Below are 19,845 nucleotides of genomic sequence, written 5' to 3'. Positions count from 1 at the left end.
AACTACAAGACGCTTTGCTTGCAAAGTGACAGGGTGGGAGCTAAAAATGGCCATTATTCATTTATCACATCATTTTATTAGTTAATGCTGCAGCAAGATACAGTAGGCTTGTCCATAAAAGGCAGGTGGGACTGGGATTCAGACCCAGTTACCAGACTTTGTCATCTCCCTGTGAAAGGCGGTAGCCCTGTGCTCCTGCTGGCTCGGATACTGACCCTTTTTCTTCCTGGCAGCCCTGTTCAGAAGAAGCCTCGGTTACATGGGGCTGTGTCCTGGAGCTGCAGCATGGGCAGCCTGGGGCCCTCTCCCAACATCCTGGCCCCTCACTGGGCACTCAGAGTGCCCCTCCATTGCTTGGTGTCTCTGCCCCCTCAGGCCTCGGTGGGGCAGCCTGGGACCAGCCACAGAGGTTGCCATCCCCACCCACACCCTTCCTCCGCTGCCCCTCCGCCCAGAGAGGGTCAGGCAGCTGGGGGCTTGAAAGCCTGCACGGCCGCTAACAGCTGTGTGCCCTAGGCTGGTTACTTCGGGTCTCTGAGCATCAGCTTTTTCATCTGTAAAATGGGCGACATCAGGTAAACAAGTAGATCAGTGCCTGGCACATTGCGAGTCCTCGGTGGAAAAGAAAGGTGATTGATTCCCACTCACAGAAGGCTTGTGATGTGCCAAACATGACTTCCCTATTTGTGCACACCGTTCTTCCACTGTTATGACTATTCCCCTTCCCCTTAACCATACTGGCATGTGTTTTCTAGAAACAAGGACATTGGGACACCTGGGTGGCTCAGCGGTGGAGCATCTGCCTTCAGTTCAGGTAGTGATCCCAGGATCCAGGATCGAGTCCCACATCAGGCTCCCTGCAGGGAGCCTGCTTCTCCCTCTCCCTGTGTCTCTGCCTCTCTCTGTGTGTCTCTTATGAATAAATAAATAAATCTTAAAAAAAAAAAAAGAAACAAGGACATGTTCTTATACATCAGCAAACACAGGAAACTTAACAAGGATATAAGGTCACTCTCTAGAACGCAGTCTACATGCACATTTTGCCAGTTGTCCCCATCATGTCCTTTGGAGCAATGTTTGTCTGGTCCGAAATCCAATCCAGGACCAGGTCTTGCATCGACTGCCAGGTCTCCTTGGTCTGGAAGAGCTCTTGTGCTTTTATGTCTTTCGTGACATTGACATTTGTGATACATGCAGGCCAGCTATTTTGTAGAATGTCCCTCACTTTGGCCTTGTCTGATGAGGTCTCCTCGTGATTAGACCCAGGTCCTGCCCTTTGGGCAGAAATGTCACAGAAGAGATGCCGAGTCCTTCCCAGGGCAGCTCATTAGGACGCAATGTCAATTCGCCCAACAATGCGGAAGTTCATGCCAATTGGCTTTGGGTCAGGATGGCGCCTTCCCCAGCCACAGGTACCATTTTTCCTATTCTTTGGGGAACATGATCTCATTTTAACCCCAGGCTCTCAAGTCAAACAGGTGGGTTGTAACTGGGCTTCAACATTTACCAGCCATGTGGCCTTGGTCAAATTAATTTCTCTGAGCATGTGGAAGAAAGATTGGACCAGGACCTTTCAGGACCTTTTGCAGGAGCAGATGAGGCCACGCATGAGAAGCATTGGGCACAGTTGGAGGAAGTGCCCCACGCACATCAGCCCAAGGCTCAGGATGGGACTGATGAAAGGAGCTCCCAGCAAACAGCCACAGGAGAGAACCTGGTGTCACTGGTGCTGTCGTGATGACCTGGGCTCAGAGGAGACAGGAACACATTTCTTCTGAAGGCAGATAACCTGGAGAATGGAAATGGATGAGTAAGGTAGACCCGTGGTTGTGAGCCAAGTGTGGACTTTGGGGTCCAGCCAATCCGGGTTTGTGCCCCATACTCTGCATGAATTAGCTGTTTGTCATTGGGCAAGTCAAATAATCTCTCTGAGTTTCAGTTTCTGCCTCTGGGAAGTGAGGCTAATACCACATCTCTCATAAAGTTGTAAGGTTGGGTAGATTCATGTATGCAAAGAGCGTGGCCCAGTTTCTGGCATGTGGTAAGTGTTCAGAAACAAAGTCCTAGCGCTGACCATCCAGGCCAGGATCCCAGCTCCAGTGTGACTCCTTCAGAAATGCCTTCTCCGATCACATTCCCCGGAGGAGAGAATCAGGCTTTCCCACAATGCTCTTGGCACGATGTACTCTCTCACACTTAGCGGGGTACGACCTTCCTGCAGGACATTTGGCCAAACAGGGATTTTGTTGGTCAGCGTTCCTCGTTGTCAACAACAGAAGCCATTCGGCTGGCTTAAGCAGAAAGGGAATCATTGATGGAAAATAGATGAGTCTCAGAATCATCGAGAAGGGGAAGTAACATATCCTAGGCTGGGCTTCCAGGGATGTGTCCCAAAATTACCAAGTGGAGCTGGCTGCCATGGGAACTGCTGCTTCGGCCCTCATCAGAAAGGCATGTCCACCCCCACTCGTGACTCCACAGCCATGCCACTTGTGCCCCGATCTGTGCTGCCAGAGATGCTCCACGCCACCTGCCCTCCCCTCCCCAACCCCACATAACTCAGTTCTGGGTCATGCTTAGAGAAGTTTATCTCATTAGCAGAAACAAAATCACATCTAGGACGCATGCGGTAAAGGAATCTTGGTTTTTCGCTATCGAATATCTAGACATACTAGAAGGAGGTGAAATATGTTTTGAACTAGCCAATCCACCAAATCAAGAACTATAAAAATGTTCAACCCTTTGACCTGGTAGCTGCTCTTCTAGGGATCCATGTGAAGGAAATAGAGATATGAATAGTATTCTCTATAAAGTGGAAGGAAGGAAGGGAGGGAGGGAGGGAGGGAGGGAGGGGGAGACAGAGGGAAAAAAATCCACAAACGGGATGGGTTAGATGAATTTTGGGACAGGTTAGATAAATTCTGGGTGGCTCAGTGGTTGAGCATCTGCCTTTGGCTCAGGTCTAATCCCGGGGTCCTGGGATCGAGTCCCACATCAGGCTCCCTGCAAGGAGCCTGCTTGTCCCTTTGCCTATGTCTCTGCGTCTGTCTCCATCTCTCTCATGAATAAATAAATAGAATCTTTTTTTAAAAAGATAAATTTGGGACATTCATATGAAAGAATTTTTTGGCCAATAAATATGAGGTTTCTGAATAAGTTTAGACTTTACGATAACAAAGTATGGAGGAGAAAAGACAAAAACCAAGCTATATATACAGTATGATCCCAGTTTTATAAGAAGGGCACACGCACGCACATTATTGAAAGAAGTCCCCGAAGATGGACTGGGATCACATGGGATTTTTTAATTTTCTTGTTTACGCTTCTCTAGATCAGCTACATGCTCCACCAAAAACATGTATCACTTCTTCCAGTGACTTGTAGAGATTGAAAGATGATACGCACACAATGAGGTAGTCATGACATGCGTGCACCTCGCCCTGCACGGGGGAGGTCTCCCGGGTTGGAGCCGGGAATAAGTGACAACAGCAGATAAGAGAGGACAAGAACCGCGTACGGAGGGTGGGCAGAGGCCGTCTCTGATTTATCTGGCACGTAAGTGGATGTCTATAAATATTTGTACTCTACCGTATGAAGAAATTGTCAAAGGGCTTGAAAGCAGCCAGTTCACAGAAAAAGGAATACAGGGGACTTTGAAACAGATGAAAAGATAGGCAGCCTTAATCATAATCAAAGAAATGCAAAATAAAACACGAGCTGTTTTCACTTACCAGATTGGCAAAGATCACAACGTTTGCTGAGAACACGAGGTGACTCGACTCTTGGTAGTGGGCTGTGCCCTATCCCCGACGGGGATGTGTGACACCACTCAGAGCGGAAAAATGTGTGTGCCCTTTGATAGGGCCACTCTGCTTCTAGGAATCTGTTCTCAGAATTCTGTGTTGCTCATATGCAAAAGAGGGGGTGCGCCCAAGGGTGTTTACTGCAGCGGTGCTTATCTTAGCAAAGATTAGAAGCCTCATCTTCAGTAAGGGTCTGACTAAACTGGGGGGGAATTAATATGATGGAATATTTGCTAAAAAAAAAAAGAACAAAAAAAGAGGGATCCCAAAAAAAGAAAAGGAGGAGTAATCTCAAAGGTATATTTATAAGCACTAAAGTCAAGGTGCAGAGGAAAGTATATAATATCCATTTCTGTAAGGAAAAAGCGTGCACACGTATCATTTGATATTGTAGCCTATTTTTGGTATCCCTGGGGAGAGGGATTGGGGTGATGAGGGTCTGAGCTAGAGCCAGTATTCGCTGTTTATACTTTTGTGTGTTTGTTGGTTATTTACCGTGTTCATGGGTTACGTTTTCAGTTTGAACATGTAATTTAAAAATAAACAAATACTCTTTGAATTAATAATTGGACTAGGAGGGACACCTGGGTGACCCAGCAGTTGAGTGGCTGCCTTCAGCTCAGGGTGTGATCCTGGGGTCCTGGGATCAAGTGTCGCATCAGGCTCCCTTTGAGGAGTTTGCTTCTCCCTCTGCCTGTGTCTCTGCCTCTCTCTGCGTGTCTCTCATGAATAAATAAATAACATCTTTCTTAAAAAATAATAACTAGAGTAGGAAGCCAGAGAGAGGCATTGGGGTGTGATGAGATGAGCCATGGGGAGCCACTGGTGGTTCTTGAGCAGGACAGTACAGTTACAAGTGGTATTTGGCAGGGAGGACAAGAGGACTAGCAGGGAGAGGAGCTGGGAAGCTGGGAAGCTGGGCCAGGCTGAGGCATGCAAGTCACTAGGCAGGTGGGATGCACCCAGGGGACCTGGGGTGGGGGTGGGTGGGCAAAGAAGGGTTACTCCACGAGGAGCCTCTTTCATCCTCCTCAGTCTGGATGATTCTCACTGTTCCTACCCCATTACATCCCACAAGTTTCCAGGTGAGCTGTGGAATCATTCTGTCCTCTGCCAGTGCAGAGTTTCTCTTTTAGCCATGGTCTCTCAAATACCACTCTCTTTCCATCTGCTGGGTTACAGTCCCCTGTCCTCCCTCTCCCACAAGCCCGGTACTCCCATCCAGATGGAGCCCTCTCGCCCCACACACAGCCTCTTCACTCCTCTACCTGGCTCTGATGTCTCAGCCCGCGCTACTGCCTCCCCCTCATATGCACACTGCGCTCCCCTATTCCCGGTAGCACCCGGGAGGGAGCCCTGTGAGATAGATTACAAATGGACTCCCTCTTCATCCTAGCTCAAGCAGGCTCCCACTGAGGTTTTGATGGGTGTTATGTCCCTGGAAGAGGGTGAGGGGCATGGGAGGGTGGAGGGAGAGCAGGGCCAGAGGGGAAGGAAGAAACCTGTCCTGCCTCACTACACTTAATTTTTTTAAAGATTTTATTTGTTTATTGGGGTGTGGGGGGAGAAGAGCACAGAAGGAGAGTGAGAGGGAGAAGCAAGCTCCCCTCTGAATAAAGAGTGCCACTTGGGGCTCGATCCCAGGACTCTGAGAGCATGACCCGAACCGAAGGCAGATGCTTAAATGACTGAGCCACCCAGGTGCCCCTCATTACACTTTAAAAGGTGTATTTACTTTAATATGAGATAGTTTCAAAGTATTTGCCATGGAGTAAAATAGATGCTCCTGGAGATGCCCTAAATTGATCCATTTGTCCCATAGTCGTGGGTTTCTCAGCCTTGGCATTGACATTTTGGGCTAGATAATTCTTCATCGTGGGGCAATATTTCCTGTGCACTACAGGATGTTTAGCAGCATCCCTGGCCTCTCCCCAAGAGACACCAGTAGCACCACCCCCTCCAGTTGTGACAAACAAAATGCCAAATGTCTCCCGGAGGGCAAAATGGCCCTAGTGAGAGCCACTACTATGGTTTCATGTGTTCCCCAATAAAGTACTGTGTGCTGGTGTGGGGGAGGGCATGGGTGCCCCTCTCTTGATCTTCACCCAAAGTCATAACAGGGAGTTTCTGGCACTGTGGGGAAGGCAGGCTGCTGCTGGCTGGGTGCCTTATAAATCATAGCACAGAGACAACCGCTACTTGGCCACTTGTCCCCCTGAGAACACTAACCTGGAACCCCAGCCTGAACCATTTGCAGAATTCTGAGATTCTCAACCTCCATATAACTAGATTCTTTTTGGCTCTTGGGTTTTTCATCCAGAACTACCAAAAGCTCTGCTTCTTAGAGTCTTTTATTGTTAGGTCTACAAGGGCAATAAAAAGCCTCAAAGGGTTTCCGGGACATCAAATAGCTCCTTTTAAATTAAAAAGAAAGAAAGGGGAAGGGGAGACCTCCAACCTTTGTATTTTGTTACACACTGGATTAGACACATGTGGAATATGTTTCCCTCTGGCTGGGCACTATTTTAAGACATAAAGAGGTTGTCCTTAAAATATTTCCCAGTCTTTAATGGCTGTCTAGTGTTTTAGGGGAATTGGTTTGTGTGTTACCAACTGTATAGGATATAGCCCAGGATTCTGGAGGAGTCAGTTGGCCCACAAGGAGAAGGCTTGAGCAGCATGGTCCAGGACATCCAAGAGTATAGACATTGTACAGGGGCTGGTGTGGTCAGGAGAACTTTGAAAGATAGCAAAGTCTGTATATTTTTATAATTCTCAGCATTTTCTGAGCATGAGATGCATTTTTAGCCCCCTGGCTCTTTGCTAAAGCTGTCCTCTCTACCTAGAAATTTCCGTCTCCTCTGTGTACTAATTGTCCTCCTCACTCTCCCAGAAGTACCTCAAAGTCTCCTTTTCTTCTTTCCCAATGAAATAATCAGACAAGTGAGCAAAGATATGTGTAAATCTATGTACTTCTGTGTGGTGAAAAACTATAGATATGTATTTTTTAATAAATATTTTATTTATTTATTTATTTATTTATTTATTAATGAGAGACACACAGAGAGAGGCAGAGACACAGGCAGAGGGAGAAGCAGGCTCCCCATGGGAAGCCAGATGGGACTCAATCCCAGGACCCCAGAACCATGACCTGTGCCAAAGGCAGACACTCAATCACAGAGCACCCAGGTGTCCTATAGATACATATCTATATGGAGATATATATTTCATTACAGTGTGGTTTATGGTGATGACAAAGTAGAAATAAGCTGAAGAAAAAAAAAAGAAAAAGAAGAAAAAAGAAATAAGCTGAAGAGTACAGTAATAGGGAATTAATTAAATAATTACAATGTAAAATCACTCAGCCATAACAAATTGAAGACACAAATGACCGTTGACTTGATTAGATGGAAAAAAGTTTAAAAACAGCATGTATGATCCTGTTTTTTAAAGATATGTTGTACAAGGAGGGTTCCAGGAAGATGATAGAGTAGTAAGCACCAGGAATCTGTCTCTCTACTTAGACAACAATTGCAGAATCTGTATAGGATAACTGTTTTGGAACTTCAGAGACCATTGAAGGCTTGCAAGTTCCAGGGAAGGCTTAGATGATAACTTTGGTCAATTTCAGCCCTTAATATAGTAGAAGCTACCCTTGACCCATGCCCAGCCCCATGGCAGGCAGCTGTGCACATGTTCCTGGAGCAGCTTGCAGACAGCTTGTGGGAGTCAGGGTGGGCAACAAGTACCCTGTCCACAACCAAGCATCCTATATCCTGCAACATTGTCCTTCAAAAATGAGGGAGAAATTAAGAGATTCCCAGGTAAACAAAAGATCCAAATATTGAGAATCTGTGCTGTGATTGCCAATTGCTGCTTCTGATCACAGAGATGCAGACACAGAGGTAGGCAACCATAGTCATTGCATCTCCCTGCCACTGTTGCAAACCCCTGCCCTTCCAGCTGATGCCAATTCTCAGAGCCCAGCACTTTTTCTCCTCCCTTTATTTTTCTTTCTCTCCCTTTTGGTAAAAACTAAAGCCATTAGACTTCCAGACTAGGATGTTCAAAAGCAACTACATTTAAAGGGGAAAGTCAAAAGTCACTGAGCATATTCAGGAAAAGGCACAGAAAAAACTGAGAAAACCTTAAGTTTGTACCTCAGACTGATCCTCAGTATGGAGAGAGCCTAACAGTCAAAACAAAAATAAAAAATGATAAATCTGGGGTAGGGGAGGGAGGCAAGGATCTGATTTCCAGAGTTACCATATCATTATATTAAATGTCCAATTTTCAACAATAACAAAAATTCACAAAACATGCCAAGAAATAGGAAAGTGTGGCTCATGGAAAGGAAAAAAAATAAGCCAACAGGAACTGTCACTGAGAAAGACCAGATGGTGGACCTACCAGACAAAGGCTTAAAAACAACTGTTTTAAAAATGCTCAAAAAACCAAAGGAATACAGGGGAAAAGTTAAGAATACTGTATGAACAAAATGGAAATATCAATAAAGAGAAAACCTAAAAAGAAGCCAAAAAGAAATTCTAGCTCTAAAAATTACACTCATTGAAATGCAAAATTCCCCAGAAGGGACCCAAGGCATATTTGAGCAAGTAGAAGAATCAATGAATTTAAAGATAGGACAATCAAAATTATTGAGTCTGTGCAGCAGAAATTAAAATACTGAAGAAAATTTAACAGATCCTAAGGTACATTATCAAGCATACTAACATATGCATTATGGAAATCCCAGAAAGAAAAGAGAGAGAAAAGAGGGCAGGAATATTTGAAGAAAAAACAGATTGAAACTTCCTAAGTTTGATGAAAGACGTGAATATAAACTGCTAAGAAGCTTAACAAACTCCAAGATGAACAAAGAGACCCATACGAATACATATTGCAATAAAACTATTGAAAAACAAACAAAGAAAGAATCCTGAAAGAAACAAGAGAAGTAACTGTTCAAACACGACGTTTCCTTAATAATGTTTTCAGTATAGTTATTATCAGAGACTTTACTGGCCAGTGGCAGTGGGCTGATGATATAGTCTAAGAGGTAAAAGAAAAAAAAACCCGTCAACCAAGAATACTATATCCAGCAAAACTGCACTTCAAAAGTGAGGGAGACATTAGGACATTCTCATTCTCAGATACACAAAAGTTGAGGGAGTCTCTTACTACTAGACCTGCCCTACAAAAAAAAAAATGGTCAAGGGAGTCCTGCAGGTTGAAATAAAAGGGCATTAGATAATAATCCCAAACTGTGTGAAGAAATAAAGATCTCAGTAAAGATAACTGACAATTCTAAAAGCAGCTATTATAACGACTGTTTGTTTGTAACACCAATTTTGGTTTTCTACATGATTTATGAGATTGAAACATTTTGTAGAAATTATTAGCCTAAAAGTAAATACTATTGTACCTTTGGTTCATAATTTCATATTGTGTTTAAAGACTGAAGCACTCACGGAATAACCATCAGTTTATGGTTTTGGATATGCAAAGTATAAATGTGTAATTTTGTGATATCAATAACTGAAAGGAGTAGAAATGGAGCTATAAAGAGGCAGAGTTTTGGTATGTTACTGAAGTTAATCTTGTATTAATTCAACTTAGAATAGTATAACTTTAGGATGTTAATGTAATCCCCATGGTAATTACAAAGAAAATAGGCATAGCATATATACAAAAGGGAATGAGAAAATAATTAAAACAATTCACTACAAAAAAATTAATAAGTGGAAGATAGTAATGCATGAAATGAGGGACAAAAAGCTATAAAGCTTATAGAAAACAAATAACAAAAAGAAGCCTCCTTATTAGTAATACCACTAAATGTAAATGGATTAAGTTTGCCAATGAAAATACAGGGATTGGCAGAATGAATTTTTTAAAGAAAAGTGATCCAACAGTATGCTGTCTACAAGAGACTCACTTTAGGCCCGAAGACACAAACAGATTGAAAGTGAAAGGACGGAAAAATATATTCCATGCAAACAGAAACCAAAAGAGAGTAGGGTGACTATATTAATAAAAGTTTCAATATATCAAAAATAGATATCAATTAAAAACATTTATGTACCTAAAGACAAGCCATCAAAATATATGAAGCAAAAATGGACAGAATTGAAGAAAGAAATAGTTTTACAATAATAATTGGAGACATCCATATTTTACTCTCAATAATGGGTTAAAACAACCAGACATATAAGGAAACAGAGGATGTGAACAGCGCAATAAACCAACTAGCTCTAACAGACATACAGATTAGACCACAAATTAGTGTTCAATTCTTTTTAATAACAGAAGGACAACTGGAATCAATAACAGAAGGAAAACTGGAAAATCAACAAACTTGTGAAAACTAAATAACACACTTTAATATAACCAATAGATCAAAGAAGAAATCACAAGGAAAATTAGAAAATATTTAAAGGCAAATGAAACTGGAAACATGACATACCAAGATGTGGGTTACAGCAGGAGCAATGCAAAGAGAGAAATTTGTAAACACTTATATTAAAAAAACAAAACAAAACAAGAAAGCCATCAAATCAACAACCTAATTTACAACTAAAGGCCCTAGGAAATGAATTGAACCCAAAGCTAGTAGAAGGAAAGAAATAAAAGAGATTAGTTGGAGTCGGAGCAGAGATTCAACAAAATCAGGAATAGAGACATGATAGAGAAAAAGCAACAAAACCAAAAGCTGATTCTTCAACTTCAACAAGATTGATACACATTTAGATAGACTAGAAAAAAAAAGACAGAAGACTCAAATTACTAAAGCCAGAAATTAAAGTGGGAACATTACACCCAATTCTAGAGAAATAAGAAAGATTCTTGGCCAATATTCTGAGCCATTACACACAAACACATTGGATAACCTAGATGAAAAAAACAAGTTCCCAGAAACACATAATCTATCAAGTCTGAATCAAAAGAAATAGAAAATCTGAATAGACCTGTAACTATTAAGGGAATTGAATTAAGCTATGATGGAATCTAGAACAAGATGCCCCTCGACCTGTGCCACATTGGCTGGTCCCCGGATGCCAGGCCACTAAACAGAGGCTTGGACCTCCATCCATCTGCTCCCTGTCAGGGTCCACCAGGAAGAAGGCACCCTCAACCCCTGCCCTCTCCAACCCCCAGATCCCACCCCGTCCCCCGCTTAGCTCAAGTTGGTACCCTGCCTACTCACAGAATCAGCAGCTCCCTCTTGGGAACAAAATGAAGTGGAGCCATACGTTTCTCCCTCCCAAGCTCTGGAGTTCCCCCGCTATCGAGGGTCCTGGTAGAGGTAAGCATCATCCTCTCCAGGGGCATCTTTCCAGGGGCACTTTCCAGAGGGGAGAGAAAGCATGTTAATCCCCATCACAATGTATATAACCTGGGCTATTGATTCTCCTCCCTCCTGTATCTGGAGGATCCTGAGCAGGTGGGAGCCCCGGCAGGTGGAGCAAGTCAGCAGAAAGAGCACGGCTGGGGGCAGCAGGGTGCATCAGCTCTGCCCAGCACCTTGCCTCCTGGGGGGGATTATAGAATCCTAAACTAACAGTTTGGAAAGACTCCTGCATCCTACTCCGTCATTGGACAGATAGGGAAAATGAGGCTTACAGAGGCAAAAGAGATGCCATGGCTCTTCAGGACAAGATGTATTGCTCCCAGTGTAGGCGTTTGTTTTGCTGTTTTGTGAGATTTCTAGAATTCTAACTGAGGATTGGAGAGGATAAGTAATTTATTCAGTCACTGAGATAGTATGTTGAGATTATGGGATTTGAAACCGGGTGTATAAGACTCAGAAGCCCACGGTTGTTCCATTAACTCATCATGGGGTGTGTTTGTGGGGTGTGTGTGTGTGTGCTTGTGGTGTGTAGGGAGAGAGAGATGGGGATGGAGATGGTGCTGAAGAGCTGATTGTCCACTTGTCAGCCTCATCTTTTAGCGTACCCGCACTTCCACTGACCATCCCCCCGCACTGTCCTACACCTGCCTGTCCTCAGAGTACCTTCTATCTCCCTTCGCAGTGCTTACTGTCGTGATTCAGTTGCCCATGGCATTATCTGTTCAATACTTCTCTCCCTCAGTACACTACGGCCGCTGCAGGAGGATGGGGTCTCACTCGGTCACCGCCTTACCCTCCTAGGCCCAGCACAGGGCCCCACAAAGTCTGTGCTTGCAGTATCTGTTGAACAACTAGATGAATGGATGCCTGAATGAGGCTGGAAGCCTGGGTGGGCGGACAGAGGAGTCTAGCTGGCTGGAGACCTGAGATGTGCAGGGACTCAGGGCCCCAGGCCACAGCTCTTGGCTGAGAGCTGCAGCAGACCAGGACCGTGTCTCTGTTCCCAAGCCTCGCCTGTGTGGTGAGTCACCCAATTTCTGAAAACCACAGGCCTCTTTCCACAACGAGGCTGCCCAGAGGGGCCCCCAAGCCTCAAAGATTGTCAGGAAAACTCTGCTCACACGCACAATTCCTGCCGGCCCCTTATCAGGGCTGTTTCTTTGATGTACTCTGTGTGACTCAGAGCTGCTGTTTGCCACAGTGCTGTTCCTGTTTCAGCAGCACACTGACATTTTTAAAAGAAAAAAAAAAAATCGGAAGTGGCAGACGCTGTCTTCGGGCTGAGACTGCAGACAGCCCTTTGATTTGATTCTAAACTGAAGTGGGGAGGGGGGAAGGGGACAAGCACATCCCAGTGAAAATGGTGGGACCCTGTTACATCCACCCCCCACGTGGCAGTTACTCGTGTCGCCAGCTAATGACAACGCGCGTTTTGCAATGTTCTGTTGCAACGGAAAGGAGGAAAGTTGTGTCTCGGTGATAGTAGCGCTCTTGGGGCCAAAAGAAAGAAGCTGGAGTCCAACCAACTCAGCTACTTTCTTCCTATCTGATCTCGGAGAAGTTATGACTCTCAGTTTGTTCCTCAGCAGAACTAGGTGGGGGAGGCTTGTTTTGATGGTTTTGAATATCACATAAGGTAATGGTTATAAACATGCTCTGTGAACCGCATGAAGGGGGATGCAAATTTGCACAATGATCAGTATCTCCATCTTCTTCATTCTCTCCATCATTCCCAGAAGCAGCATTACATTGCTGTTTCACTTCCCACACATACACATGTTATCATCCCAACTGGACTGTGAGCCTCCGGGGTTAGGGACGCCCCGCTTTGACCCCTAGCACAGGGCAGCGTACACAGTTGGTATCCCATGACTGTTTCTATTTGTTTTGTTTTTGCTTTATGCTTTTTTTTTAACGTTTTATTTTAATCCCAATTAGTTCACATACAATGTGATATTAGTTTCAGGTGTCCAATATAGTGATTCAACACTTCCATACATCACCTGGTGCTCATCATGACACGTGCACCCCTTAATCCCCATCACCTGTCACCCACCCCCTCATCCCCTCCCCACTGGTAACCATCAGTCTATTCTCTAGAGTTAAGAGTCTGTGTCTTGGATTGCCTCTCTCTCTCTCTCTCTCTCTTTTCCCCTATGGTCATTTGTTTTGCTTCTTAAATTCCATATATGAGTGAAATTATATGGCATTTGTCTTTCTCTGACTCATTTATTTTGCTTAGTATTATACTCTCTAGCTCCATCCATGTCATAGCAAATGGCAAGGTTTCATTCTTTTTTATGGCTGAATAATATTCTAATATATACCACATATTCTTTTTTTAAAAAAAATAATAAATTTATTTTTTATTGGTGTTCAATTTGCCAACATACAGAATAACACCCAGTGCTCATCCCGTCAAGTGCCCCCCTCAGTGCTCGTCACCCATTCACCCCCACCCCCCGCCCTCCTCCCCTTCCACCACCCCTAGTTCGTTTCCCAGAGTTAGGAGTCTTTATGTTCTGTCTCCCTTTCTGATATTTCCTACCCATTTCTTCTCCCTTCCCTTCTATTCCCTTTCACTATTATTTATATTCCCCAAATGAATGAGAACATATAATGTTTGTCCTTCTCCGATTGACTTACTTCACTCAGCATAATACCCTCCAGGTCCATCCACGTCGAAGCAAATGGTGGGTATTTGTCGTTTCTAATGGCTGAGTAATATTCCATTGTATACATAAACCACATCTTCTTTATCTATTCATCTTTCGATGGACACCGAGGCTCCTTCCACAGTTTGGCTATTGTGGCCATTGCTGCTAGAAACATCGGGGTGCAGGTGTCCTGGCGTTTCATTGCATCTGTATCTTTGGGGTAAATCCCCAGTAGCGCAATTGCTGGTATACCACATATTCTTTATCCATTCACCTATTGATTGACACTTGGGCTGCTTCCATATCTTGGCTACTGTAGATAATGCTTCTATAATCATAGGGGGTACATGTGTCCCTTTGAATTGGTGTTTTTGTATCCTTTGGGTAAATGCCTAGTAGCATAATGGCTAAATCACAGGGTAGTTCTGTTTTTAATGTTTTAAGGAACCTCCGTAGTGTTTCCCACAGTGGCTGCACCAGTTTGCATTCCCACCAACAATGCACGAGGGTTCCCCTCTCTCCACATCCTTGGCAACACCTGTTGTTTCTTGTGTTAGCGATTTTAGCTACTCTGACAGGTGTGAGATGGTATCTCATCATGGTTTTGATTTGTATTTCCCTGATGATGAATAATAATGGAATATCTTTTCGTGTGTCTACTGGCCATCTGGATGTCTTCTTTGGAGAAATGTCTGTTCAAGTCTTCTGCCCATTTTTAAAATTGGATCATTTGGGTTTCGGGTGTTGAGTTGTATAAGTTCCTTATATATTTTGGATACTAGCCCTGTATCAGATATGTCATTTACAAATACCTTCTCCTACTCCACAGGTTGTCTTTCAGTTTTGTTGACTCTTTCCTTTGCTCTGCAGGTTTTTATTATGATGTAGTCCCCAGAGTTTATTTTTGCTTTTGTTTCCCTTGCTTCAGAAGATGTATCTAGAAGGGGGTTGCTATGGCCAATGTTGAAGAGGTTGCTGCCTGTGTTCTCCTCTAGGATTTTGATTTTTTCCTGTCTCACATTCAGGTCTCTCATCCACTTTGAACTTATTTTTTTTTGTGTGTGGTGTAAGAAAATGGTCCAGTTTCTTTTTCTTTCTTTCTTTTTTTTTTTTTTTTTTTTTTTGCATGTTGCTGTCCAGTTTTCCCAACATCATTTGTTGAAGAGTTGAAGAGGCGGTCATTTTTCCATTGAATATTCTTTCCCGCTTTGTTGAAGATTACTTGACCATATAGTTGTGGGTTTATTTTTGGGTTTTCTATCCTGTTCCATTGATCTACATGTCTGTTTTAGTGCCAGTACCATACTGTCTTGTTTGCTACAGCTTTGTAACAGAACTTAAAGTCTGAAATTGTGGTGCCCCCAGGTTTGCTTTTCTTTTTCAAGATGGCTTTGGCTACTCGAGGTCTTTTGTGGGTCCATACAAAATTTCAGAATTATTTGTTCTAGTTCTGTGAAAAACGATGATGGTATTTTGATAGAGATTGCATTAAATGTGTAGGTTGCTTTGGGTAGTATGGACATTCTTACAATATTTGTTCTCCCAATCTATGAGCTTGGAATGTCTTCCCATTGCTTTGTGTCATCATCCATCTGTGACTGACTCTTAACCAACTGAAAAGTTCAGAAAAAAAAAAAAAATCAAAGGAACAAGGTTGTATTTGACAAGGATGATCCCAGAGATCCCATTTTCTTACTTCCTGTATGTAAAAAAAAAAAAGTGGAAAGCAGGGACATTACAGAAGTCAGCATCCTCCCTACCTGACAAGAATGGTCTTGGACATTTTTTGCCACAGTCCCTGACAGCCCCAGGGCAATTTGCCTCTCACAGTCTCATCCAGCCATTAAGCTAGTCCTGAGAAAGGGGGAGCACAGGTGTATTAGCATCTCATTCTACACTCAAGCAAAGTGAGGTCCAACAAGGCCAAGGGTCTCAGTCACTCCGAGATAGAGCAGTGTATCATTGAAAAAGCCCAGCCTGTGAAGCAGGGTCTGACTCTTGGCCCTTGGGTCTTTTTAGGAGGACATTCATTCCACTGAAAGAGAGTTTCCTACTATCAATTAGGAGAGAGATTTTATAAGTATTACTCAATTTATTGCTCATGCTGTACTTGAAATGACCTATCATCCCCCTTTCATACACAAAAGAACTGAAGCTCTAGGAGATCAAATGACCTGCCTAAGGTCAGAGGGAGGAGGTGGCGCCAGGCTCTCATTTCCCAATACCTGCTGAGCACATTCTAAACATGTGGTCTGAGCCCAGTGCTGGGGTGTGAATCTCTCCCACTGCTCTCTGGTTCCCCCATTCACAGGAAGCTTGGGTCAACCACATCCTGCCACGTCCTTGCAGACAAGATAATGATCCCCACCACCACCATTCTCTGTCCCACCACAGCCCAGCCCAGCTCAGGCAGACGGACTTCCTTTACTCTGTTGGCAACCACTGAACGTCAGAGCTGGATGAGGCCTAATTCTGTGGTCCTTGGAGTGTCCTCCTTCAGAACCCTCTGGGGCACTTGTTAATAGTCCAGAATCCCCAGGTCATCCCTATAATTGGAGACAATGCCTCCAAAGTGGGGGGGGGGGGCTAGGAATCTGCATTTTTAGCAAATACACTTAGTCACTCGATGAGTGTTCAAGCTTGGAAAACCACTGGTCCAACCTTCTCATTTTAAGAGAGGCAAACTGATTCCTAGAGAGGATAAGTGACTTTGCCTCCCACCCTAGTAGTACAGATCTGTTGTCTCTTTGGCACACTGGTTGAATCTGTTGAAAGAGACTGCTGAATGCGATTGGGTTCAACCTTGCCATCAGGAAAACACTTCGGGACTCATCACACCCAGCTCCACATAAGCAAAGGGGATGACGGTTGCTGGAGAGCAGTAAAGATATCTGGAGACCCTCCAGGAGAACTCCCTGCATCGAGGGAGACAATTGGAAGTCTCCTTCTTAGACTGATCTGGAACTCAGTCCAAGAGTATTAACACTTGAGCCCAGAAGAAGGCAAACAACTATCTGCAGGTCGCGTCTGGCCTGCTGCCTGTTTTTGTAAAGTTTTATTGGAAAGTAGCTACCTCCATTTGTTTATATGTTGTTTATGGCTGCTTTTGTGCTACAGCGGCAGAGCAGAGCCTAAAATATTTACCATCTGGCCATTTACGGAAAAGTTTGCCAACCCCTGCATTAGCCCATCAATCAACCAGCAAAGCTTCATTCCTGAGGGCATTCCAGAAGGTCTCCAGTTCTCCCACTCCTGTACCCCCAGCACCTGCCAGCACAGTGCTTGGTACATCATAGGTACTAAAAGAAATTATTGACAGAATGAACCATCACAATAGGCTCTTTTAATTCTCCTTACATAAATGAGGAAACCACAGTTTGTGAGAAGAGATAAGTATACGGTCCAAGGTCTCTGAGTCAGGAAGTGCTAGAATTAGGGGCACCCATGTGGCTCAGTGGTTGAGTGTCTGCCTTTGGCTCAGGTCGTGGTCCCAGGGTCCTGGGATCGAATCCCATGTCAGGCTTCCCTGCATGGAACCTGCTTCTCCCTCTGCCTGTGTCTCTGCCTCCCTCTCCGTGTCTCTCATAAATAAATAAATAAAATCTTTAAGGAAAAAAAGAAAGGAAAGTGCTAGAATTAGACTTTATCTGTATCCATGATACGTTATTTTCCTATGAACTTGAATAAGGGATTTATGCAGGAATCTGCATAAATGCAGTCAGTGGTAGATCTTTTGCCAGAAGGGCTGGATCGTGGGGTTGGGCTGGGTGGTAAAGTCCTGGGAAAAAATAGAGGCTCATCTCAAGGGATGAGAAGACCCTGTCCTGCTGGGAAAGTTGATACCTTGAGATTATATTAAGCTAATTTATCCTAGAGTGTGAGGCTCTATCTCAACCTGCTTTCTTCTTAACTGAATGTAAGTAATAGAGATTTTTCACCTGTAAACAAAGGAGGGCTCGTCAAGGAGCACAGTAAGGGGAGATGAAATGAGTCAAGCATGCTTCCCAGAATACGATTCAAAATGAGCCGGGCTCTGGACTCCGGGGTGTTGAGTCACAAGAGCATTCACAGAAAGCCTGCACAGCCACTTAGCCATGGGGCTGTGGTGGACGTGTCTGCCCCCAGGAAAGACCACGAGGCCTCTCCCAGCTCTGAGGCTCTCACGCCAACTATGTGGCTTGAGTCAGCCCTGACACTCTCCTCTTCTAGTTCCCAAAGAGGCATTACAGCTACAGGACAAGCCCTCTTGAACCCGATGAGATCCAGCTTTACTGGGTCACTTGGCCCAGTCATGGAAAGTGGGGAATCGTGCCTGTTGGCTGATTCTTTGGTATTTTCCTCAAACTACACCCACAAAGTGTCATTGGTGATTACTAGTCTCTGTTTCTTTAAAGAGGAGTGAGGCCATAAAGCTGAATGCCAAGGACTTGACTTTCACAGTTTCCCCCCTCTAACCTTTATTATCTCACCTACATTTGATTCACCAGAGTGTTGTTTCGATTCTCTCCAAAGCACTCAAGTTTGCCTCCAAAGAAACACCATTTTCTGCACTCATATTTCATTGCACTGTGGAATAATTATTGCATTATTTAACTAGAGTAATTGATACAGATTGAGAACAAACACAAATAACACTTGATAAGCACACACAGCTCAGCTGACCGGGAACAGACGAGCCCAGGAAAATCAGAATACTTGCTAGCTTTGAGGGTTTGATGTGTCCTGGGCATGGGGACAGTGCTCACTGAGGGACATGGACAGCCTCCAGCAATCTGGAGCGTTGCTTAATTGAAGATTGTTGAAGAGGGTTCTGCTGTGTAAGCACATATGCTGCAGCCCCTTTGTCGTGTGCAGAGCACTGTCCTGCATAAGCCCCATGACCCTCGGAAGCAGGCAGGGGAGACTTTCAGGAAGGGCAAGTGAGGATCAGGGACATACAGTGAGTTTCTCAAGGATAAATGCCAAGGAATGATCTCCTTTGTGTCTGTACTGCTGGAGCCCAGCACAGAGGGGACATGTGGAAAGAAACCCATTGTTTATGGGACAGGAGTGATCGAGCTGAGCCCCAGAGGATGTGCTCTGAGATCCTGAGTTGTTCCAGTTCACTTACAAAGGCGAGTGAAGCGCTCTGCAAACCTGACTCGGGTACCAAAGATGGAACCTATTGCTTCTCGCCTGTTCCAAGCCTCGTGCTTTCTAAATCTCTTTTTTTAAAAGATTTTATTTATTTATTCATGAGAGAGACAGGAAGAGAGGCAGAGAAACAGGCATAGGGAGAAGCAGGCTCCTCACAGGGAGCCCCATGCAGGACTCGATCCCAGGATCCCGGGATCTCGCTCTGAGCCAAAGGCAGATCCTCAACCACTGAGCCAGCCACCCAGGTGTCCCTGCTTCCTAATTCTTACTCCCCTCCCCACCAAGGAAGTGGGGAGGAGGGCTAGATCCTCTGTCTCCTTAGGTGTTTCTGTTAGATCCTGCAGCGTGGCCCAGGAAGGGGCAACCGAGCAGGCAGGGATGAGGCCAAAGCCCTTCAGAACAAAGCCCCCCCACCAAGTGCCCCTCACCCAGTGTCACCTCTGCGACCCCATCTCCTACTTCCATCTCCAAGACTTTCCCCACTTACGCAAAACATCCCAGCCTGACTCCCCGAGAGCTCTAGGGGAAACCCTAAACCTCAGAGTGAAATGAAGGGGCTGATTTGCCCAAGGAAATTAGACACACAAACAAGCCTGGGGTGAACCACGGAGCCAGAGCTGTTTCTCTGGATTAGTCACAGGGTTACCCACTCATGAAGTCCCCTCCCCCCGGCTCCCCCTTCAGCCCCAGTTAATCTGGAAGGTTGGCCTGGTTACAGGCCGGGCCAGATGAACAGGAGGTGAAGGGGGGCGATGGGGGGACACTCGCCAAAGAAACCGCAGCGACCTTCCGCCTGGGTGGGGCTTCTGTGCTCTTAACCTGCCACTAAACTGCTCTAAAGTGCCTGTCAGCACCCCTGCTTCCTGCTGGGGCTACTGGGAGAGCTTTGCACGTTTTT

General features: G+C 44.7%; 1 long non-coding RNA gene across 1 annotated transcript; it reads right to left on the bottom strand.

Annotated features, from left to right (window-relative positions):
- Positions 1-945: 945 nt before the first annotated feature.
- LOC140622821 (uncharacterized) lies at positions 946-3,869 on the bottom strand. The gene is made up of 2 exons (XR_012022484.1): positions 3,732-3,869; positions 946-2,291 (listed from the first exon to the last, which is right to left on the bottom strand). It is a non-coding gene; the product is annotated as an uncharacterized lncRNA (long non-coding RNA).
- Positions 3,870-19,845: the final 15,976 nt, after the last annotated feature.

The sequence above is a fragment of the Canis lupus genome, chromosome 32, assembly GCF_048164855.1.
Source record: "Canis lupus baileyi chromosome 32, mCanLup2.hap1, whole genome shotgun sequence".
In the NCBI taxonomy this organism is placed as follows: Eukaryota; Metazoa; Chordata; class Mammalia; order Carnivora; family Canidae; genus Canis; species Canis lupus.
This window is presented reverse-complemented; position numbering and strand designations above follow the sequence as displayed.